We start from the raw sequence: 25678 nt of genomic DNA, 5'->3' as shown, positions 1-25678 counted from the left end.
CTCGTGTGCCTTACGTCATAGACGGACTCAATAATTGCCATGTCTGTGCTACCAAAAATGGTTAGATCAGTCCCATCTACGTCGGTTTGGTGGGTCAACTTTTCATTTTCAGGCAAGAATTTCCCATATGGTTCAAAGTCAAGTTATCATTATATTTTGCAAACTTGCATATTCTGAAGGAATACGTGTAAGGACATGGATCTTTGGGACTAGAGATGGCCGGTAGACAAGGTGTTAATGGTTCCCTTCCTGGAAATTTCTGATGCAGAACTCATTATCTTGAGATAAGCTCCAGCAGATGTTTATTGCAGACGGTGCAGGAGTAGAAAGCGGTGATGCTTCAGTGGACAGAGGAGTCCCTGTTTAGTAGCAATGACTTAAAGGCGCTGGTTCCAGGTTGTGCTGGCATCTTTTATGGAGGTTCTTCTGACTGAAATGGAATTGTTTGTGGGTGGCCTGTTGGTAGTCAAGCATCTAAGGCAACGTGGATCAGGGACATCTCAGTCACAAATAATAAACCAGGGGCTCATGACGATCCACAGGGTATGTCTGCTCAGACCTGGATTTGGCTGCCCAACAGATTTTATCAATGTATGTCCATCTAGTCCAGCCTACAGTATTATCCGGCAATGTGGATCTAGAAGAAAGAAAAACTTTTCATTTTAGAGGAAAAAATTCCTTCCCGACTCCAATCAGACAATCAGAATAACTCCCTGGATCAACGACCCCTCTCTAGTAGCTATAGCCTGTAATATTATTACGCTCCAGAAATACATCCAGGCCCCTCTTCCTTTAGTGAACTCACCATCACCACCTCCTCAGGCAGGGAGCTCCATAGTCTCACTGCTCTTACCGTAAAGAAGCCTCTTCTATGTTTGTGTACAAACCTTCTTTCCTCCAGACGCAGAGGATGTCCCCTCGTCTCAGTCACAGTCCTGGGGATAAATGGATGATGGGAGAGATCTCTGTACTGACCCCTGATATATTTATACATAGTAATTAGATCTCCTCTCAGTCGTCTTTTTTCTAAAGTGAATAACCCTAATTTTGATAATCTTTCAGGGTACTGTAGTCCACCCATTCCAGTTATTACTTTAGTTGCCCTCCTCTGAACCCTCTCCAGCAATGCTATGTCTGCCTTGTTCACAGGAGCCCAGAACTGTACACAGTACTCCATGTGTGGTCTGACTAGTGATGTGTAAAGTGGTAGGACTATGTTCTCATCACGGGAATCTATGCCCCTTTTGATGCAACCCATTATCTTATTGGCCTTGGCAGCAGCTGCCTGACACTGGTTTCTACAGCTTAGTTTGCTGTTCACTAACTAGGTCCTTTTCCATCTCAGTTTGGCCTTGACAAAATGTGTGAACATGTGAAATGGCTGTAGGCCCTTCCCTCCACATGTGATGAACATGCTTTGAGTAAAGGAAGATAGATAGGTGATAGATAAACAGACAGGCAGTCAGACATAGTTATTGGAGATAGAAAGATAGATAGATAGATAGATATGAGATAGATAGATAGATAGATAGATAGATAATAGATGGATAGATAGATAGATAGATAGATAGATAGATAGATAGATAGACATTGAATATATAAAAAAAGAAATATAGATGATAGATGGATAGATAGATAGATAGATAGATAGATAGTAGATATGAAATAGATAGATAGATAGATAGGAGATAGATAGATAGGAGATAGATAGATAGATAGATAGATAGATAGATATGAGATAGATAGATGGATAGATAGATAGATAATAGATAGATAGGAGATAGATAATAGATAGACATTATATAGATAGATACTCCATACATAGGATGACATATATGGACTTGATGACTGTCATCGCTGTCGGTGCAGGGCTTTTCTCGCTAGTTCCCAGGCTCTATAATTAGATGATGATTTTTTTTCATCAGAAGAATATAATAGATATTTCTTGGCTGGTGAGCTGGCACCGCGCTGCACAGAAGCCTCGCCACCCACCTATCAGCCCAACTGAACATTCAGTCCTACCCAGCGACGTGACTCAGTGCTGGAGACACCACTACACACACATGAAGCTGCAGCTCCTTCCATATGATCCCAGGGAAGGCTCGGCCGTGCTGCAGTGCTGGGGATGGAGCAGCCCCGAGGAGCTATCACACAGCATGGGGACTGAGAGGCCCTACAACGTGATCTGAGAAGACAATTTGCAAAGGTAAGAGGAGGGGGAGCACCAGGCCTCAGCAGCAGTTCTCCAACCTGTCACAGGCTCCTCCAGACCAAATGTGCCATTCTTGTGGCTGCATATAGGCACTTAATAGTAGGAGGATGACTATGAAGGCCTTTAGTGAGGATGATGATGAATCTAACTATGACACAGGATAAAAACAATAATGGTCTTCATTAAAGTCATGATGATGATAAAATTGATGTGATAGAACTTGTTATCAATAAGGGTGATGATTATTTTATGGTCTTGGTTGATGATGAGGATGATATGGATTTTTAATAATGATGATATGGTATGGGCCTTAAGACCCTCGTGGATGATGATGATGTTATAGATGATAATTATGAAGATTATATGGACCTGAAGACCCTTGAAGATGATATGGACCTACTTGATGATAAAGATGAAGATTATATGGACCTGAAGACCCTTGAAGATGATATGGACCTACTTGATGATAAAGATGAAGATTATATGGACCTGAAGACCCTTGAAGAGGATATGGACTTGCTTGAGGATGATGATTACTGATGATGATATGGATGGGAAAAAGGCTCCTACATGGGTTGAAACATTGTGTGAAATATACCTCATTTTTAATAAATTTGAATACTTCAAGTTGGATGCTGGTGAAATTCATATTTGGTGGAGAAGTTATGGATCTGAAGAGGATGGTGATGATGATCCAATTGTCTTCATATTGCTAGTAATTATAATAACAGGGAGGATGATGAGGATGATACGGACTCTAAAGGCCTTTAGTAATGATAGTTGTGATGATTATATAATAATAGTAAGTGACTGAAGGAGCTTTATAATAATAGTAACGATGATGATGATGATGACAGGACTCAGATTTTATAAGGCACTTCATGAAGACACATTAGGTTGGCTGACCTCCAGTCTTGTCATTGTGGATGTCCTGGCATTGGGTGCAGGGAGTAGTCTGGAATTGGGTCAGCACTCCTTACAGCTCTGTATTTATTGTAAACAAGTTGAAAACATCCAGCACAAGACAGTAATCACTGCCAACGCGTTTCGGACATAGTGCGACTTTTCCTTAATCATGGTGTGAGGATGACAATGACTGACTTATAGGACTTTATTAATAATGATGATGATGATAATGAAGAAGCTGATGATTGTGATGATGATGGTAATGATCCAGTCGACTTATCATTAATAATGATGATAATAATAGGGATGATGATGAGGATGGTGGTGAAACCAACCAAGGTTTTTAGTGATATTAGTCATGAAGATCAGATAATGATAAGTGACTGGAGGAAGCTTTATAATGATTTATATATGATGATGATGGTGATGATACAGATTTTAAGGCACTTGAAGACAATAACTGACTTGAAGGACATTATTAATATTGATGGTGATTTATGATGAAGATGATGGTGAGGACATTGATTTTAAGACACTTGATGATGATAACGACTGACCTGAAGGACATTATTAATAATGATGATGGTGATTATGATGGTAATGGTGATGATTATGATGAGGATGAAGACATGGATTTTAAGGAACTTGATGATAATGACTGACCTAAAGAACATTGTTAATAATGATGATGGTGATTATGATGGTAATCATGATGGTGATTCTGATGGGGAGGACATGGATTTTAAGGAACTTGATGTTGATAATAACTGACTTGAAGGACCACTATTAATGATGATGATATGGACTGATCCCTGAGAATGCCACGATGCGTTAATGATGTTCACAGTCCCCACGGTCTATGTATAGGATAGTAGTCCCTGCATGTATATGCCGCCATCTATAGTGTTACATGTAGCAGAGCTCTACTCTTCCTCTTACATACATGTGAAGCTCTTCCATCATCCACTCAGGGTGATTTATATGTGGGATTGCTCCCGCTCGGTTAACCCTCTCCTGGCTCTTATTCTCTGCAGCACAGGCAGGATAGGTCTGTTGGTGTCTGGTTCATGTGATGATGGGGGTTGTAGTGGAACATATAGGGGTGTTACTGGTAGTAGCAGACTTGTAAATAGGGCCCCCATGAGGATTTACCACAACCCCCCCACTGAACAGCACACAGGCTTGCAAAGCGCGCTGCCCCCTGTGGTGCCAAGCACTTTCCCCTTGACAAACAGCAGAATGTAGGGTTTTTTTGGTGTCAGGATGGGGCTGTGGACACCTGGACCATGGGGACATCACAACTAACTCAGAAATGGCTGTCTATGGCTTATACTCTCTGTCCTCATTCACATTAGGAAGAGACACAAACTGCAGCTCTGACATATTGGAAATCATCAACAAGCAGGTGTACGGCTTCTGAAGGATCTTGTTATATTTTGTCTACCTTATCGCACAGCTGATGTACAGTGAGGAACAGAAGTGTGTGAACACCCTGCGATTTTGCAAGTTCTCCCACTTAGAAATCATGGAGGGGTCTGAAACTCACATTGTAGGAGCATCCCCGCTCTGAGAGACAGAATAAAAAAAAATCAGGTAATCACATTGTATGATTTTTACAGAATTTATTTGTCTTGCACTGCTGAACAGAAGTATTTGAACACCTGAGAAACAGCAAGAATTCCGCCTCTCAAAGACCTGTTACTGTGCCTTTACAAAGTCCACCTCTACTCCACTCATTAATCTACTCACCTGTCTGAGCTCTTTAAAGACACCTGTCCACCCCACAGTCAGTAAGATGCCATCTACTACCATGGGCAAGACCAAAGAGCTGTCAAAAGACACCAGAGACAAAATTGTGGACCTCCACAAGGCTGGGAAGGGCTACGGGGCAATTGCCAAGCAGCTTGGTGAAAATAGATCAACTGTTGGAGCAATTGTTAGAAAACGGAAGAGGCTAAAGACGACTATCATTCTCCCTTGAACTGGGCCTCCATGCAAGATCCTACCTTGTGGGGTATCACTGATGATAAGAAAGGTGAGGAATCAGCCCAGAACTACAAGGGAGGAGCTGGTCAATGACATGAAGAGAGCTGGGACCACAATTTCAAAGGTCACTGTCGGTAGAACACTATGTTGTCATGGTTTGAAATCATGTATTGCACGGAAGGTTGCCCTGCTCAAGTCATCACATGTCCAGGCCCGTCTAAAGATTGCCAATGACCATCTGGATGATCCAGAGGAGGCATGGGAGACAGTCATGTGGTCAGATGAGACCAAAGTAGAACTTTTTGGTCTAAACTTCACTCGTCGTGTTTGGAGGAAAAAGGACGAATTGCATCCCAAGAACACCATCTCTACTGTGAAGCATGGGGTGGTAACATCATGCTTTGGGGGTGCTTTTCTGCAAAGAGGACAGGACGACTGCACTGTGATAAGGAGAGGATGAATGGGGCCATTTATTGTGATATTTTGAGCAACAACCTCCTTCCCTCAGTCAGAGCATTGAAGATGGGTCGTGGCTGGGTCTTCCAACATGACAACGACCCGCAGCACACAGCCAGGATAACCAAGGAGTGGCTCCGTAAGAAGCATATCCAGGTTCTGGAGTGGCCTAGCCAGTCTCCAGACCTAAGTCCAATAGAACATCTTTGGAGGGAGCTGAAACTCTGTGTTGCTCAGCGACAGCCCAGAAACCTGATAGATCTAGAGGAGATCTGTGTGGAGGAGTCGGCCGAAGCCCCTGCTGCAGTGTGTGCAAACCTGGTCAAGAACTACAGGGAACGTTTGACCTCTGTAATTGCAAACAAAGGCTTCTGTACCAAATATTAATACTGATCTTCTCAGGTGTTCAAATACTTATGTTCAGCAGTGCAAGACAAATACATTCTTCAAAAATCATACAATGGGATTTCCTGAATTGTTGTTTATTTATTCTGTCTCTCAGAGCGGGAATACACCTACAATGTGACCAGACCCCTCCATGATTTCTAAGTGGGAGAACTTGCAAAATCACAGGGTGTTCACACACTTCAGTTCCTCACTGTATACACCGAATATGACTTTATTTCTGGTATAATGACTTGTGAGATCCTCACAGCAGCGATGTACAGACATAGATAATAGGGGTTGTAGTGTTCTAGGTATAGAACATAATAGAATTGTATTATGGGTATGTCCAGTGGTCACTACATGTTGGGGGTTGTAGTGTTCTAGTTATAGAGCATAATATAATTGTATTATGGGCATTTCCTGTGATCACTACATGTTGGGGGTTGTAGTGTTCTAGGTATAGATTATACGAGAATTGTATTATGGGCATGTCCAGTGGTCACTACATGTTGGGGGTTGTAGTGTTCTAGGTATAGAGCATAATAGAATTGTATTATGGGCATGTCCAGTGGTTACTACATGTTGGGGGTTGTAGTGTTCTAGGGATAGAGCATTATAGAATTGTATTATGGGCATGTCCAGTGGTTACTACATGTTGGGGGTTGTAGTGTTCTAGGTATAGAGCATAATAGAATTGTATTACAGTCCTGTCCAGTGCTTAGGGCATGTTAGTGGTTGTAGTATTCTACGTATAGTGTATGATAAAATTGTATTATGGTTATAGGGGGTTGTAGTGTTCTAGGTATAGAGTATAATATAATTGCATTGTGTTATGTCTAGTGGTCACTACATGTTGGGGGTTGTAGTATTCTATGTATACAGTATAATATAGTTGTATTCTGGTCATGTCCACTTGTCAGGTTATGCTGGGGGTGGTAGTGTTCTCTGTATAGAGTATGATAGAATGTATTATACTCATGTCCAGTGGTCGGGTCTTGCTGGGGGTTGTAGTGTTCTCTGTATAGAGTATAATGGCATTAATCGTAATCGCCAACAGTGCTGCCCCGAGTAATCGGGCGAGGAGACGAGCAATCAGTGATCACTATAGAGCACAGGTGGTGGTTCACTGCTTCGTCTCGCCTGCTCCCTCGCCCGCTCCCTCGCCTCTCCTGCTCCCTCACCTGCTCCCACACCTCGCCCGCTGCCTCGCCTTCTCCCTCACCTCGCCCGCTCCCTTGCCTCTTCCGTTCCCTCGCCTCTCCCGCTCTGCTTCTCCCACTCCTTTGCCCCCCACTCCTTCGCCTCATCCACTCCCTCGCCTCGCCCGCTCCTTCGCCTCGCTTGTGCCATCGCCTCTCCCTCGCCCGCTCTCTCATCTCGCCCCCACTCCCTCGCCTCTCCTTCGCCTCACCCGCTCCATCGCCTCTCCCACTCCCTCGCCTCATCCGCTCCGTTGCCTCGTCCGCTCCCTCGCCTCTCCCACTCCCTCGCTTATCGCACTCCTTTGCCCCTGCACTCCTTTGCCTCGCCCGCTCCCTCGCTTCTCCCGCTTCCTCGCCTCATCCGCTCCCTCGTCTCTTCCGCTCCCTCACCTCGCCCACTTCCTTGCCTCTCCCACTCCCTCGCCTCATCCGCTCCCTTGCCTCGTCAGCTCCCTCGCCTCTCCCACTCCCTTGCTTATCGCACTCCTTTGCCCCCGCACTCCTTCGCCTCACCCGCTCCCTCGCTTCTCCCGCTTCCTCGCCTGGCCCGCTCCCTCGTCTCGTCCGCTCCCTCACCTCGCCCACTTCCTTGCCTCTCCTGCTCTCTCACCTCACCCGCTCCCTCTGCTCAACATTTGATGTATGCTTTGTATTATCGCCGTGACGTAATACTTCTCATATGACATCCCAGCATTCCATTATAGCGATAAGCCACGAGGAGGACGTGTGGAGATAACTGGGTTGAAAGTTTAGATTTTGCTTATAAATTCCTACAAACTTCACTTTGATCTGTGAGAAACCTGGAAATATTTGAGGTCTGTCCAAGTGAGAAATCCTTGTGATCTCAGCACCTTGTCTAGAGAAGACGATGGGGGAGATTTATCAAAACTGGTATAATTAAAACTGGCTTAGGTGCCCATAGCAACCGCAACCAATCAGATTCCACTTTTCATTTTTCACAGCTCCTTTGCAAAATGAAAGGTGAAATCTGATTGGTTGCCATGGGCAACTAAGCCAGTTTTGATAAATCTCCCCTGGAAACCACCAGTGTATAAATGTGATGGAAAAATGAATCCAGCCAACAAAGGGGGCAATATGGATAATAACAATACATTATTAAGAGCCTTGTAGTAACTTTCTCTACGTGATAAATGCCATTTGCTGAAGTGAGACAACCCCTTTAACCCTGCCACAGGCAGGGCTAGATAGAAACTTTGGAAGTAAAAACATGGTATCTGAGTGCTTCAAAGTCCAAGATCAGAGTTGTCTCCGATCGTGGCTATGGTGCCACTGAGCTCCCATGCGCCATACATGTACGGGTTAATGCACCACAGCTGAAACAAAAGCACGTGCAGTTTTCTAGATACTGTTTTAGCTGCTTATAACATACCCCTTGGGCACGTTCACACAGTGCACTTTCCGCGTGGACTTCGGTGCATATAACAGTCCGAAATCCTCGTAGATTCTGCTCAATATCCGCCTCAACGAGTTGTCAATCGGAATCCGTCCCAATTAAATTTTGCCTGTCCAGATTAGACATCCTTGTGGTAAAAAAAAATGTTTTTGAAAATTGACACGTTCATTCTTCACGTAGTTTCCGTGGGCGGTGGCCACTTGCAGATGAGCTCCATTTAATCGACATTTGGATCTGTGACGTGTGCAACTGCAAATCTACCACAGAAATCGCAGGTTTAGATTTCCTGGAAGATTTTTCTGACAGAAAAATCTGCAATGTGACCAGTTTTATGTAAAGAGTGACGCTTCAGCCATTAGCTGTGGAGCAGGAAGTGATGTCACAGGAAGTCATTTTGGCAACTTCTGCTGTACAACCCAGGAATAGGCAGCAGTAGTTGTTATTTTCTGTGTTGTAAAAGGGATTTTTCAGGACCTTGATCTTAAAAAAAAGATAGCAGTCTTCTTTTCCGGGTGTAGGCTGACGTCATTGGCGCAGGCGCACTGAGGAAACGAGCGGGATTTCATGGGCAGACAGGGCCAGCGGGAGGAGCAGAGCGCTCGCTGGCCCTGTCTATCAAGTGGAGGAGGGGGCGTGTTTATAGTCCGAGGATGCGGCGGCTACCAGCAAGTTACCGCCCAACTTGCTGGTAGCGAAGTAATTAGCATATTATAAAAGTATGATTTTTTAAGAAATTACAGCACAGAGAGAGGTAAGAGTGATATATATGGACTCAACTGACATTAGGAAATAGCTAATGTCCGATACTGAAAATTGCTAAATGGGGGGTGACAGAAGCCCTTTAAAATTGGTAGCGGTTGTGCCTGGTGCATCTCAGTCCCATTCAGTTAAAGTTTTTTTTTTCTGGTATTTTCATATAGATGACCTGTCCTCCAATTTTTTTTATATGATTTTGGTCAGAATGGATAGAGCGTAAATGTTCCACGGCATAGGACTAAAATGTTGGATGGTAAGATCCTCCCTAGACATATGTAGCCTATAAGGTCATATCGTAGCTGAGGTCGGAAGCCCTCTCTATTAGCGCCAGCAGCCACATACTCTCGCTGTACTTACAGTAATTATTCGTATTAATAGGACAATAATAGTAATAATATACCCGCGGTAATGGCTTCTATGTGCTCATTGTGCTTTCAAGTCAAAACAGCCATCGCAGCTGATTTGTGAAATATCTTCTCCGCAGCAGGAGGAGCTATGTTATCGATGACAGGTCTATACAAGGCACACCTGATTGCTAGCCGGAGCCATGAATGCCGCGTCTGCAGTGGGAGTATTACGGTGCTCAGATCTTACAATAGCACAGCTATCCATGTGGAATCCACCACAAAGCTCCTCTCTTCCATGTCACTGGCAATTCTGCACGGAATCACAGATTTTTTTCACAAAAAAATAGTGACGTTACAACGACGGGGTGGGTAGCCACACGCACATTAGTCACCCTGGATGGGGCAAATCTGCATGCGAATCTACTTTGAGGGTCAGTCTGATCTTCTTCTAAATCAACATCAGACTTTTCAGTCTAAACATTATTATTATTTATTATTATAGCGCCATTTATTCCATGGCGCTGTACATATGAAAAGGGATCACATACATAACATAAAACAATTGCACTAAGCATTAACTAGACGAGTTACAAACTAGTACAGAAGGAGAGAGGGCCCTGCCCGTGAGGGCTTACAATCTACATGGTATGGGAGAAGGATATAGTAGGTGACAGTTAAGCTGGTCATAATGGTATAGAGGCAGCAGGGTCACTGTAGGTTGTAGACTTGTCTCAAGAGGTTTGGTTTTCAGGTTTCTTTTGAAGGATTCCACTGTAGGTGAGAGTCTGATATGTTGGGGTAGTGAGTTCCAGAGTATGGGGGATGCACAGGAGAAATCTTGGAGGCGATTGTGGGAAGAGGAGATAAGAGGAGAGAAGAGAAGGAGGTCTTCTGAGGAACAGAGATTGCGTGTGGGAAAGTATAGGGAGATCAGGTCACAGATATATGGAGGGGACAGGTTGTGGATGGCCTTGTATGTCATCAGATTCTCTGGACAATGGGGAGCCAATGAAGGGATTGGCAGAGAGAAGAGTCAGAGAAGTAAAATGGGGAGAGTTGAGCGGCCAAGTTGAGGATAGATTGGAAGGAAGCAAGAGTGCTAGATCCGAGGCCACAGAAGAGAATGTTACGGTAGTCTAGACGGGAGATGATGAGGGCATGTACAAGCATTTTTGCAGACTCCTGGTTGAGGAATGTGCAGATCTGAGAGATATGCCCAAATGCAGTAGTCTACATCCTGCAGCTGTCCAGCTGTTGGGGAACTATACCACCCAGCATGCTGGGAGCTGTAGTTAATCAACAGATAGAGAGCCACACTAGTGTTGCAAAGAATGTCTATGGCACAGTAGAAAAGCCACCACTAAAACACCCATGCCTAATGGATTTGTAGGACACATCCACATTCGTCTTAGTGTCCCTGTTTCTACTACATACTTTGAGAGCAAATTCCAGTAGTGGACAGTAGAATACCCTTCGCGGGGTAATTGGTCCCACTGCAGACATGTCCTACCTGTGAGATTTACATTTATGGCAACAATGGTGGTCCTCCAACCTCTGTCCCACCTGACAATGTGTCTGCTACATCCAGACAGAGAAAGAAGGGAGCAGCCGAGCAAGACATTGTTGCTGGGCCCAGAAATGTAACCCAACTCTATCAGACATTGTGCTATGAGGTGTCTGGCAGCGCCTTTCTCAGAACCATGTGTGTATGGGGGAGTAAGGAGAGATAGCTGTTGGTCAAACAAGCAATATGACTCCCACATGGAGGACACCTTTAAAGGCCCTAACCTGCCGTGACCTCCATAAAAGCAAATACATTTTTATAACATCCCGAGTTTTCATCACCAGTGAGTAATGCGGCATCCACATACAAATAATAGGAGATGAGAAGACATTTTTAACACATGGATAAAAAGAAGGCAGATCTGGAAGAGTGGTCTTCCCAGGGACTGGAGCAATGTGTTCAGAAAGAGAGCGTACGCTGGGGATGCAATTAACCGGCGCTCCAGAGTACAGCTTTTCTCACATTCACGTCTGCTGATTAACTCATGGGGAAAGCTGAGTTGTACTTTTCTCTCTTCATTTTATGCAAATATCTTCATTTTGCTGCCTTAACTAGAGCAGAACATCTCAGAGTCTTTTAGAACCGTTTTAATCTGAGGAGCAGAAGACCTGTGGGAATTTGGAGGCTGACCTTAGGGCTAAGACAGTAGTTTAGATGAAGATGGAGTTTAGACGATATGCAATAATCATTATAAGATGTCATCCCCAGAAATATAGACACGTCAATAGGTTGTCATGTAGTTTACAATGATTATTGGATCAAGGATGGAGCATGAAGTTTAGTTATACACTGGTTACTACTACGGACTATGAGCAGAAGTGATTTAGCTCTCTGTACCTCCTGACAATGATACCTGTGTAGTAGCGTCCATTGTACTGTTACTAGATGACCACATCACGGTACACTTGGAATGAGGTCCACAACCACATTAACACAAAGAAAGCATATTAAGTGCAAGGAGCAAAATGTAACACCAGGTACCTGATGGTCAATGGGTTGTGCAACATCTGGTCCCTGGTGGCCAGTAAAATATTCCACAGTTTATTCCTAAGTGGTAATTAAGATCTGGTGATTACAGTGACTGTGTGTTATAAAAAGTGATAGTTTCATCACTTGGTACCTGGTGGATAGTGGTATAGCCATTATCTAGATCTTAGTCATTAAGGGGGGCAGTCATAATCTGGTTCCTAGCGGTCAATTGTTCAGGCATCTTCTAGTACCTGGTGGTCAGTAGTTTAGCTATCATTTAGAAAGGGCCGTACTAGGGCTTCAGCCTAAGGGGAGGCCCACGTGATAAAATTTTGGTAAGGGGACGGGTGAACTAGGGGTTAATTTAACTGATGCGGGGTGTGTCTCTAGGGGAGAGGGCAAGGCTTTATAAGGGAGGGCATCGTGGGGCACGGACGCCATTTTAGATTGTACCTCAGAACAAGCAGAGCAGAAGGCACCTGATGGAGTAGGTTGAGGAGGTTCTCAGGCGGTTGCGGGCGGCAGCGTAGGCCCCGGTCCCCAGTGGCTCTGTGAGCAAGTGACAGGTCTTATGCAGGGGGAGGCGGCAGATACATCAGGCCCACAGCCAGTACTGAGACGGCCGCGGCGGGTATGACCGCCGGCACGCCTTGGTCCTAGTGAGGCCCCCAGGGTTCAGCGCCAAGTTGAGAGCCCCTCCAGGGACCCTCCATAAGGGGGCACGGCAGGCAGCCCAGATCAGCGTCCTCTCGGAGTGGGAGGAATCTCTTTATGCAGCGGAACATAAAAAAATTGACTGGCAGCATGGGATCAGGAGCGGGAACTGCAGGCTCTTCCTTCTCTGGGAGGCCCGCTCGGTGAGGGAGAGGCGTAAGCAGCAGTATTACTCAGGCTGTGCATTCAGGGGCCAGTAGTGTGCACAGGCCTTTTAATAGGGACAGTTCCCATTTGGACACTTCTGCACACATGGAAAAAGAAGAAGAGTCAGGGGTGACACAGAGCGCACCCAGTATCAATGATGCTGGGGTGCAGTCCTGCAGCGGCGGGTCATCAGGAAGATGGAGAGAGGACACACCTGGACGGGACGGACGTCAGGAGCCAGGACCATCGGCTGCGGGGTTCACAGCGCCCGGACAGCCAGGGGAGACATTGTGGGGATCCCTGCATTCTCTAGTTAGCAGCCTGGGGGGTGTTGGGACTGGGGGGAGTTAGTTGGGGGCCTGGGGCAGCTATTGAGCAGCCTTGCGGGTTGAGTTAATGGTTTGGGGGGGTTGCGTCCATCTCTGTTACCGGCTTGGGGGTTAGGGTGGGGGTAAGTGAGGCTGTGAGGAGTCAGCCGACTTGGGCTGGGGGATCAGTGTCGGTACATACTCAAACGGGAGGGGAAGAGGATAGGCCTAGGGTGGACGACGGGGCTAAAGGGGAGGTATATGTATGCTTTGAAGGCCCTTTAAGGAGCGCATTTGAAGCAGGACGTGCAGGAGCGTATATGGAAGGGGGAATACGTGGATATATTTTCTTTACTCCCGCTAGAGCGTTTTAATTTGGACAGGGCAAAGAAAGATGAGGGAAAAAAGGAAGGGGAAGAAAAGCACTGGCATATATTGATTCCTCGCACTTTCTCGAATTGGTTACAGGCATTTGCAATTCTGGCGAGTGTTATTGGAGAAAAGACACCTGAATGTTGCTCGGCTCTTTTCTGCTATCTAGATGCGATAGGGGAGGCATACAGGGTTTATGGGGGTTTGGGTTGGCTCCGTTACGGGGTGGGCCACAGACTTTAGGAGCCAGTTTCTCCACACCTCTGTTATTATTTTAGCAACTATAGTTTGTGATCTCAGCTGAAACTTTGTTAGGCACAATGGTTGCTTGACACCTGGGATTTGTCCAGCCCTTGGTGCAGCCTTCCTGGATTCCTGAGGGATCAGAGATAGTCATCACCATTTACCAGATGGTCACCAGGGGTATAGTTAGTGTTGAGTCCATGGTGGTCGATAGAACACTTTACAGCCTGTTCTGTGGTAATCCAATGGTCTTTGTGATTCTGGTGTCCATGGTGTCCTACATCTGGCACCTTATCACTCAGGAAAGTGGTACCAGTGACTTTTCAGTTGATTGCATAAAGATGTCTGATCTGTAGAGCATCGGTGGCTATAAATGAAGCCAAATCCGCAGTTTAACCAAAGCAGATTTAAAAAAGACCAGTGTCCATCTGCTGGTGCAAAATATAGGCATGAAAAAGAGAAATAGACCCCAGCACATCTTTAGTAGGGGGCCACACCGATCTCAACTAATCTCTGAACATCAAATGTGGTCCCATCTGCCCATACATGGGATCCATAGCAAGGTTTGAGCTTGTGGAAACTATTCATTAAAGAATCAGAATGAGACCCTAACAAGAATTTTATTATTTCCACTTTTTGAAAGGCCACTGATGCTGCCCCTCTAAAAATTGAGGACCAAAATATTTAATCTGTTCTGATGGATCTCTTTAAAGGGTTCTCCAGAACCTGTCCAGGAATGTGAGTAGGAATGGTTGCCATCACTTGCAGAGCTGCCTAGAGGGATGAGGGGGCACGGCCTTATACACTGGGCTACAATAGATGATAATGATGTGGGCCTGCCTATGCTATGCTATCATGTCTGAGCAGCCTGACAGGAACAATCACCAATGTGTTTGCAAGTGCCAGAGCGTAGTGTGTAGTGAGGCCTCGTCCCCTCACCCTCCTAGGCAGCACTGCAAGTGAACGCAACCAGTAATGCTCCCATTCTAGGACAGGTTGTTGGCAGCCATTTTAGATCACTCCCGGAGAACCCCTTTAAGGAAGCTTGAAGAATTAGGAACAGTATGAGTATTGCTAATCAAGATTTTGTTGAGGAGCTTTTGTCTTATCTGTGGGCAGATTTTCATGGCACAGGAAATGGCGGTCGCCATAAGTGACCATGAGCTGGGACTACATAAAAGAAAGATGTCGGAGTGGTCCTCCCAGCATAGTTAAAATATTTATACATGCAAGTTCTGTCTCCCATTTTAACAAGGCATATGCTGCGTGAAGCAATGATTGATGTCTGGCAATAGGGACAAAAAGTCGAATTCAAAGCATACATCTGCCATGTCCATTAAACTAGACACACTGCCTGGTGGGGTTGATCCTGCTGATTAAAATGATACGTGTCTTGTAAAAATCAGTTGCAGCATTCTAGGGGAAAAAAGACTTGTATTCTTTATGTAAAAGAGGGCTTCTGTTCACAGGGGGCATGGTCAGCAGGAAAGCTGAGGAGCTAGGCCATGCTCCCTCGGTGCACTGAAGCTCTCATTGCAAACAGGTGCAAAAAAATCAAGCACACAGGCATGTCACCTCCATAGACAATTACTTGTAGTAGTATTATGGATAGGGCCACACACAGGGGCGTATTGCCCATAGACCTTACAGGGAAATTTCCGGGTGGGCCGATGCCCAGGGGCCACCCAAGCCCTTCTCTCTGCCATTAGCTGAGTGCTATAATGAACTCTCAGGGGTAATTAAAGCTGGGAGAATCAGGTACTCATATATCTGGCGACTGACTGCACATGCCCCCCTGAATTCACCTGTGTGGCCCACACATCAACCCCTAGCCCCCTGCTCCATATCTTAATCAGAGACAACTGGTGGAAGAGGACAGAAAATGGCATCTATTGAAGGACACCACAAAGGGGCTTATTTTCAGGCAATATATTGTGCTACACTCTGAAATATGTTTCCGATGAGACGGTATTTTGCACTATGGTATTGCTCACCCCACCTACTCGTGCTGCCCTTCCTTCTATCAATTTGGACCTGCTTACAGTCTGCCCCTGGCCACACAGAGGGACACTGCCATGGCTGCACGTGCTGTCATTTCTAAATTTATTGAAAGTGGTCTCATGATTTGGTTGTTTCACCCTCAAATAAAAAACCTCAGTGGCTGCATGCTGACACGACTTTTGGTTGCATCACTGTTCCGCCTGTGGCTCTAGTCTATGAGATGTACTGAAAAGCTCAGTGGTACTGAAAATAGAGATGACAGCATCGACACGGGTGAAGAACTTTTCATCTTTTTTGACGCTTACAAGTTATCGCAATGTTTTGACCCAGGCAGGGGTCTTTGTCAGGCATATGTTTGACTTGTATAAACCTTAGAACAAACATGTACTAGAGTATGAGTTTGGAGAGAAGTCTCAAGAGCATGCGCATTGTTTGTTGATGATGTGAAATGCATGTGCAGTGACTCTTCAGAGACTCCTATTCTGTTTATAGGCCATTTAGGTTTACATGTAATTAAACTTTTTGGGCAGTCTTAGCTCATAAAGTTTTGACATAATTTATTCCTTTCGTGCTTATTTTATTAGTATAGTGTGTTCCAAGGATGACCAAAGCATGAAGTTTGGGTGCTCATTTCCTTCAGACTGGTTGCTAGGATGTTGAAAGGCTCCACCATGGTCTGTTTTTTGGTTAAAACATTTATGTTCCTGGTTATGGTGGTCACCCAACAGTAAGTAATGAATCTCATGATTTACTGTTAGAGGAGACTGCTTGACTAGATCCAATATGTAGCAGGCTACAAGCCAAGACTTCTTATATAATAGGTCTATGGATATGGTTGAAGAAGCAACTCACTTAACTGCTTGGAACAATCTGCTGAGGTTTCTTCTCCCTTGAGTTCTTCTTGATGTGTCACAGTCATGTTAGACATTCATCGATTCTTGTCTCAAAGATGGGAAGAGACCCTTTTAGCAGGTCAAAGCAGTTCATGCTATAAACATGGAGGACAGTTACATTTCTACAGTGGTTTGATATCTATTTACTCAAAAAGTCATGATTTACACAAGGAAAATAGAGGTCCGTGTCCACCAAAGCTGATCCACCATTAGAACTTGCTGACACTGGTAGAAAGGACAGGGGTAGAATACATCACTCGACTGCACTGCCACCCTTTCACTTCTGTTGGAGTATAACTACATTGTGATCCCAAAATGTTGACCAAGTCATAGAGTATGGGTCACTGCATTGGTATAGTTCAGTACTTCTTCATACATAACTGTGCACCATGCTTTAAAGGTTTTTACTGGAAGGATTATGGTTTCATATATGGGGCAGAATGGTCTCCACTTCCTGGACCAGGCTCCACACACAGAAGATGGCAGGAGATGCTCAACCAATCACTGGCCACAGTGGTGAGCCGTCTCTGGCAGTGATTGGATGAGAAGGCATCTCCAGGTACTTCCTGTTTGTTGCGGCAGGACCAGGAGGTTAAAACCAGCAGACACCAGGTAGGCATCGGCAGGGCAGGGCAGCCACAGTGACTTATTGAGATGAGCAATGCTTCTTTTTTTTAGCCCATTCTGTTCCACATATAAAAAACAAAATCCCACCAGAGAACTCATTTAATTAGGAAGTCCTAGAAATGTCCAATTGTTCTTACTGTAATTGCCAACTAGACTATATGTGGTCGTAATAGAAGCTGATTTAAAGCTTGGTCATTGAAAAAATATTCCAACGATACACAGACCAATGAGCAAACTTCAAGACAAGCGGAGATGGAGGCAATAAAGTCACATCTATAAGAAATACCTGGTCCTAAGGAATCTCATATAGTTGAGCTCAGCTTGAGCATTTCACTGATCCTCATTTGATCTAAAAATACTTACAAGACAATGCATCGCCAATAAGTGACGTAAAAGGATCCTTAAAGGAAACCTGTCAAAAGGTATGTGCTCCCCAAAGTGCCACCTGTACCTGATACTTCTGCCCATCTAGTCTTTAGCAATGTTCATATTAGTCCAAAGGGGTGCCTCAATATGATAAAAAAAGCCCTCTTGGCTTGAAGGATGCCCCCGGGGGACTGGAAATGTCATTACAAGGCATGGCAAAATGAACAATCGCACACGCGCAAGATTCTCGCACACGCGCAAGATTCTCTGCTTGTCATGAGTTTGAAGATGTGAATGAAGCCAGAAGAGGCGAATTCAGCCTTGAGGCCATCACTTCTTTCAGTTGTCTCTCCATCTCTTTGACCTCAGATATCCCAACGGCATCAACATACATTTTTTATCTTAATGAGGCACCTATTTGTGCTAATAAGAACATGGTTGAAGACTAGCAGGTGCCAGATACTGGTGGCAGTGTGGGGGGCACATGCCTCCTGACAGGTTCCCGTTAGGGGTAATTTTAGATATGTGAGATGTCTTTTTTGATCAAATGGCACTTTGGGGGGGCATAACTCTTCTGACAGCCCTTTTCTCAACCTGTGATGTCATCAGTCATAAATACCCCTTTAAAGGGGTTGTCCAAGTTATTTTTTTGATGATGACCCATCTTGAGGATAGGTCATCAATAAAAATAACTTGGACAACCCCTTTAACATCCTAGACCACTAGTATTGTTCCCAGTTTTACCCTAGATGACTAAGGAATAGAATAACCTTTCTACCTAAGGAAGCTGGCGTTATACCTTGACCACCAAAGGTAGTGACATTTAACTCTCCTGTACCTGGACGTATTATGTAGTACGAAACTTTTTCTTATTTTCTTATCCAAAAAATACATCTCACGACAGACGCATTTACGATGTCCAATGGAGAAAAACCTTTTTTGAAAATCTACAATTTTTAAAATTTCATTTTGAAGTTTGGTACCTTTTATTCTCGGCCTCCAACGTTTAAGTATTTTTGCAAGATTCCCGACTGAGAACAAATACAAGATGTGACTGTTCCGTCCAATGTCACCTTCACCTACCTACCTTATCTGTAGAGACCCCTCAGGCTAGAACCCCCCTCCTATCAGCGTCGCCCTCCGACAGGATCAGCCAAGGCACATTTGTGTCTTCCAGGCATTTCCTATAAAGGCCGCTCTTCTTCAGATGCTTCATCCCCGTTCCCCCTGCAGGGAGTGAAACATTTCAAAAACTCTTTTTCACAAGTTGTGGTTCTGATTGGTTTTCGTGGGGCGCAGAATGCATCATCTCCCCCTCCCCACCTGTAATTAGCCCGCAGCTCCGCACAGCTCGCTCGGTAATTTCCGTCACCGGCAGCCTTCAGAGATTAACATCTGATTCTTGTGGATTAAACCTTCATTTCTTTGCTCGAGGGGAGGTATGTGACGCGCTGAATAATGTCTTTAGCCATGAAAAATACATGGTTTAAGTCATTTTACCTCTCATTCTGGAAAATACTTTTATTAAAGGGGTAGGCTCTCTTTGTAAAGATGGGGATTTCATGCTATGAACCAAATCGGAGAGTGGCTCCTGCTCTGAGGCACTTAACGAGGCCAAGTACTAACGGTTCATTTAAATGGGCGTCATATAATACTACCCCGGTGAAGTCTTTGGTTGTCTGGAATGTACCCTACGTTTTATGAGCGGCTGATCTGTCCCTCCAACATGCTTTACACTGCAGCTCTGCTTGTTCAGGTTGACTGCTGTGTATAAGCACAAGCCCACCATGACGTCAGGATGATTGCAGACTACACCAGAGTCTAGTCGCCTGATCTATGCCAGGTGCACTTAATGAAATCGGAATATGGAGATATGCTATCCTTAGAACCTCTCAGTAGTGCAGCCTCGCGTTTTGGGCCTGTAACATATCTCATTTAAGAAATAAGATATCTAAATATAATTTTCATATTGTTACTGTACATAAAGCGGGTTTTACGACCATTTTCTGCCAGAGGTCTTAGTGTAACATACAGATGCAGCAGAGTTATCTTATTCCATAGGACTGCCTGACGTAAAAGATACACATGACAAGTTCAGCTCAACTACATCTGTATATAGGGGTTTATCCCAACCCACCTTTTGATCGCAGAGGTGGACTGAACAGTTGAGTAACTTTCCAAGGAACCCTGCCAAGACTGTAAGTAGAACCAACCTCCTCAGGGGCCCAGACAGTGTCAGTCTGGCCTATGCCGATAGGCAATGTATTGGTTTCCATGCACTCTATTATATTACTGGTCTTGTCCTGACCCTGAGCTGTTAAAATTCAATGACGTGAGCTCCCCCTAGTGGAGGCAGCTGACAGAAGGAATTTTTCAATTTTACACTTTTATACCCTAGACCAGTGGTGGGCAACCTTTTTTTTCAACTGAGCCAAATATCGCCAAAACCACGATTGAAATTTATTTCGAGAGCCACATTTTTAAAACCTAAAATATTGCGTCAACAGTACCAGTGAGGACTATTAGGGCTCATGCACACGACCGTGTGCCCGCCGTTGCCATATTGCAGGCCGCATACGGCGGGTCCGCAATACACGGGCACTGGCCGTGTGCAGCCCGCATCAAGGACCCATTCACTTCAATGGGTCCAGGATCCGGGATATGAGTGCTACAGTGTGCTGTGTGCTTCCATGGTGCTTCTGGCTGTGCCTACGCCCCGCAAAAAAGTAGCGCATGCACTACTTTTTTGCGGTGCGGAGGCACAGCCAGAAGCACCACGGAAGCACACTGTAGCACTCATATCCCGGATCCTGGACCCATTGAAGTGAATGGGTCCATGATGCGGGCTGCACACGACCGTGTGCAGCCCGCATCATGGACCCATTCACTTCAGCATGCGCTACTTTTTATGCGGTGCGGGCAGTCGGATACGGATCGCGAACCCTATTTAAGTGAATGGGTCCGCGATCCTCATGCAGCTGCCCCATGGTCTGTGTCCGTGCATTGCGGACCGCTATTTGCGGTCCCCAGCACAGGCATGGCGCCCTTACATTCGTGGGCATGAGCCCAGAGTGTGTTTTTACATACTTTTATATGTACTTTCTTTTATTTGGATCTTGATTATTATTTCATTTTATCTTTATCATTTTTTACTTTTATTAAACTTGTCTGCAGATGTGGATGTAATGTGGATGACGCACTTATGGGGGATATCTGTGGATGATGCACTTATGGGGGATATCTGTGGATGATGCACTTATGGGGGATATCTGTGGATGATGCACTTATGGGGGATATCTGTGGATGACGCACTTATGGGGGATATCTGTGGATGACGCACTTATGGGGGATATCTGTGGATGACGCACTTATGGGGGATATCTGTGGATGACGCACTTATGGGGGATATCTGTGGAGGGCACCTATGGGGGATATCTGTGGATGACACATATATAGCATAAGATGCTATATAAGTGCCCTCCACAGATATCCCCCATAAGTGCCCTCCACAGATATCCCCCATAAGTGCCCTCCACAGATATCCCCCATAAGTGCCCTCCACAGATATCCCCCATAAGTGCCCTCCACAGATATCCCCCATAAGTGCCCTCCAGTAAGTAAAGTAATGTATTAGTGGGGGGGAAGGGAGGAGGCAGGGACACTTGCGGTGGGGCCGGTGCACACACCGGGGGCAGCTCCTACCTTTCTGCTGCAGGACATTTCGCTCCTCCTGGACCTGAGCGGCGGCATCTTCACCACTCCTCACATGGCCGGTGTTCTGCTGAAAGTCCGCCGCTGCCCGCCCTTCTGCTGCTGTGCGCAGCGTGACATCTCACCCTCCGTCATGCGCCTCCTGCCCCGCCTGCCTGCTTCATTCATAAAGTGGAAGGAGCAGACAGACGGGGCAGGAGGCACATGACGGACATTTTGAAAGCTTGACATTTTGCAAGAAAGGCTGCCCACCCGCCAGCCCGAACCAAAGAGCCGCATCTAAGGATCAAAAGAGCCGCATGTGGCTCGCGAGCCGCGGGTTGCCGACCACTGCCCTAGACCATCCTCATTACCCCTTCAACCGCCAAAAACAATATACTTACAGAGTGGAAATATACTGGAATATTCGATATTTGCCTGTAATAATCCTAATCCACTATGTTTAGTGTAAATCAGTACTAACCCCTTCACCACCCTAGATCACTAGGGATATTACATATTAACCATAACCACCTTAGAACACTATGTATAATGTATAGCAATTTTAACCAAAGATTGACCACCGAAGATTTTATATATTAACCCCGGAACTGCTTTAGACCAGCAGGAACGTGGCTGGGATACTTACCTTGTGTAGATAAAGAAGGGAGTTCAGAGTGAGTCAGTATATAAGGATTTTTTTTTATAGATGATATCACTATATAAACTGTAATATGGTACCAGGAGGTAAGCAGATGGAGATCAGGAAAATTACATCAAATTCTGTTCTTCCCCACATGTAATGCTCCAGAGCTAAAAGCGTAATGTCGAAAAAGTGTCAAAACAGCCGATCATCATCCTGCAGATGGAAAGTGTTATATCATCTATAATATATAGCAGAAGAAAGTAAACCGATTACACACAGTATATACTGTACATTCCTCCGCTGAATAGGTTGGGGGCTGGGGGGTCAAAGGAGGTTCTAGGTGACTGCCATCCAATATACAGCATACAGATCAGGACCAGGACTGTCCCATGACTGGATGGTGTACTATAAGCAGATGAAGGGAAGGGACGCAGAGATGAGTTTCATCCATGGAAATCACGGTTTCTTTTTATTTTCCAAAAACAGCGCCACTCATGTCTATAGGCCACGTCTGGTATTGCAGTTCAGCCTCATGAGCCGAAATACCAGACACAGCTGATAGGGATGAGTGGTTCTATTCCTGGAAGAAACACAATCTCAAAGACCACTTTGAAGCCTTCCTCCATTGGCTTCTCAGTGTCCTCCTCAAGCCTGCCTCTCTGTACATATCTACATGACTAGCTGTTCCCTTCCCTTGAAAGTTTATGATTTTGGCCGGAATTTTCTTACACTTCCTGTAGCCTCGCTTAAGAGATCCAGAAGAAGTCCATGTAAGTCTAGAGAAGCTGTATGGAGAGAACGTCCTGTGACCACAAGTCATACAAGGGGTGGTCACCCGGACAGGAAGACAACTAGGAGTTCCTGGGAAATATACTTGGGGAGTGAAGATAGATAAACATATATTCTACATAGATGGTTTTGTATCTACAGCTACTGTGAAGACCTATGTGTCTCCATGGTTACAGACTACAAACAAGCCTTGTGTAGTCTGACTCTGCAGTCATGCTCCCATCCATCTAGTTTCTTCTTCTTGCTAATCTATCAAATACATGATAGCCAGAAGAAGGGTGCAGATAGAAGGGGTGTGCATGGAGACACCTTGGCCTGCATATAGATTTATAGATGATTTTTTGCAAATCCATAATAGCATATAAAGGGACTGGACTGAAATGAGTAAATTATAAGGACTGTACCCATGTGCAGGGGTCAGGAAGGACAAAATGTAGCCCAGCTAAGTTTGGTACAACTCATAGCACTATCACGATGCACATGACATCTTCTAAGGGTTAATGGACGCAGTGGGCTCTGCTACATCTCTGTGTAATCTCTGTGTAGATGTAGCCGTGTTCTGCAGGTGTGATCCTCCAGCAGCAGACACTGATTGTTCCTGACACATGTTTCAGGGAGAAGAACCAGTAGGCGCTGAGATCATTACACATTGCAAATGAGGGAAATGGCTTCCCAAAGTCTCCAAGATTAATTGTAGCGGCGATGAAGTCTGTAACCATAGCAGCCGCTCCTCCAGCAGAATCCCACTCACTCCCATCAGAGGGATGGAACGCCGCTTTTTTTTAGCTTATTCCTCCAAGACAAACCTTAATTAGGACGGGGCTGATATAAAGAGCCTGTGCAGGGGGGTCAGTGTCTACCACCCATACTCTGGTGATTAGGGGTGCACTGTGGGGGCAGTGCTGCAGATAATATAGGGTTACTATGGATGCCTCGGTTATGGGGACACTGTTAATGAGACGGTTATGGAGGCACTATTGCCTTCTCTGTTATGGGGCACTATGGCTGTCTCTGTTATGGGGGTACTATGGCTGTATCTGTTATGGGGCACTATGGCTGTCTCTTTTATGGGGGGCACTATGGCCTTCTATGTAATGGGGCAGTATGGCTGTCTCTGTTATGGGGGTACTATGGCTGTATCTGTTATGGGGGTACTATGGCTGTATCTGTTATGGGGCACTATGGCTGTCTCTGTTATGCGGGTACTATGGCTGTCTCTGTTATGGGGGTACTATGGCCTTCTATGTAATGGGGCACTATGGCTGTCTCTGTTATGGGGGTACTATGGCTGTCTCTGTTATGGGAGTACTATGGCTGTATCTGTTATGGAGGCACTATGACTGTATCTGTTATGGGGGTACTATGGCTGTATCTGTTATGGGGTACTATGGCTGTATCTGTTATGGAGGCACTATGGCACTATCTGTTATGGGGGTACTATGGCTGTATCTGTTATGGGGTACTATGGCTGTATCTGTTATGGGGTACTATGGCTGTATCTGTTATGGAGGCACTATGGCTGTATCTGTTATGGAGGCACTATGGCTGTCTCTGTTATCCGGGTACTATGGCTGTCTCTGTTACGGAGGCACTATGGCCTTCTATGTAATGGGGCACTATGGCTGCCTCGGCTATGGGGGCACTGTGTCTGACTCTCTTATAGGTGCATTATGACTGCCTCTATTATGGGGACACTATGGCTGCCTCTGTTATGGGGGCACAATGTATGCCTCTGCTATGGGTGCATTATTCCTGCCTCTGCTATGGGAGCACTATGCCTGCCTTTATTATGGGAAAACTATGGCTGCCTCGGCTATGGGGGCACTGTGTCTGACTCTCTTATAGGTGCATTATGACTGCCTCTATTATGGGGGCACTATGGCTGCCTCTGTTATGGGGGCACTATAGCTGCCTCTGTTATGGGGGCACAATGTATGCCTCTGCTATGGGTGCATTATTCCTGCCTCTGCTATGGGTGCATTATTCCTGCCTCTGCTATGGGTGCATTATTCCTGCCTCTGCTATGGGAGCACTATACCTGGCTTTATTATGGGGGCACTGTGTCTGACTCTCTTATAGGTGCATTATGACTGCCTCTATTATGGGGGCACTATGCCTGCCTCTGTTATAGGAGCAATATAGCTGAATTCTGTTATGGGGGCACTATGCCCGCCTCTGTTATGGGTGCATTATTCCTGCCTCTTATGGGGCACTATGGCAGCCTCTGTTATGGGAACACTATGCCTGCCTTTATTATGAAGGAACTGTGGCTGTCTCTGCTATGGGGACACTATGTCTGACTCTGTTGTAGGTGCATTATGGCTGCCTCTGTTATGGGAGCACTGTGCCTGCTTCTGTTATGGGGCACTGTGCCTACCTTTGTTATGGAGGAACTATGGCTGCCTCTCCTATGCAAGCACTATGGCTTGCTCAACTATGGTAGTACTACCTCTCCTTTCGACTCTTTAAAGCTTTATTGATTTTTCCAAACAGCCGAGTGTTGTGAAATATCTAAAATTAGATAATTCTTCAGTCTGGTTATTGACTCTTTATTCTACCACCATGAGTGGCAATATCTTGTACAAGCACTGGAAGATAGTGAACTTGCTATAATCATTCCCCTAGCGACACCAGTTTCATGTAGAATTACAATAAGGGAGATGCAATGGATATGCCTTTAGGT

General features: G+C 45.3%; 1 protein-coding gene across 2 annotated transcripts in view; it reads left to right on the top strand.

Moving 5' to 3' along the window:
- The window catches only part of LZTS3 (leucine zipper tumor suppressor family member 3), a 98420-nt gene that overhangs the window by 29799 nt on the left and 42943 nt on the right, over positions 1 to 25678 (top strand). Inside the window, exon 1 of one of the 2 annotated variants that reach the window (XM_044278599.1) lies at positions 2099 to 2206. The exons of the other annotated variant lie outside the window; for it this stretch is intronic. The gene's annotated coding sequence lies outside the window, so the exon portion shown is untranslated. Of the gene's footprint in view, positions 1 to 2098; positions 2207 to 25678 lie in introns of those variants that run through there. 2 annotated transcript variants of the gene reach the window in all.

The sequence above is a fragment of the Bufo gargarizans genome, chromosome 1, assembly GCF_014858855.1.
Source record: "Bufo gargarizans isolate SCDJY-AF-19 chromosome 1, ASM1485885v1, whole genome shotgun sequence".
Lineage (NCBI taxonomy): Eukaryota > Metazoa > Chordata > Amphibia > Anura > Bufonidae > Bufo > Bufo gargarizans.
Note: the sequence above shows the minus strand (reverse complement) of the source record. Positions and strands in the feature narration are given on the sequence as shown.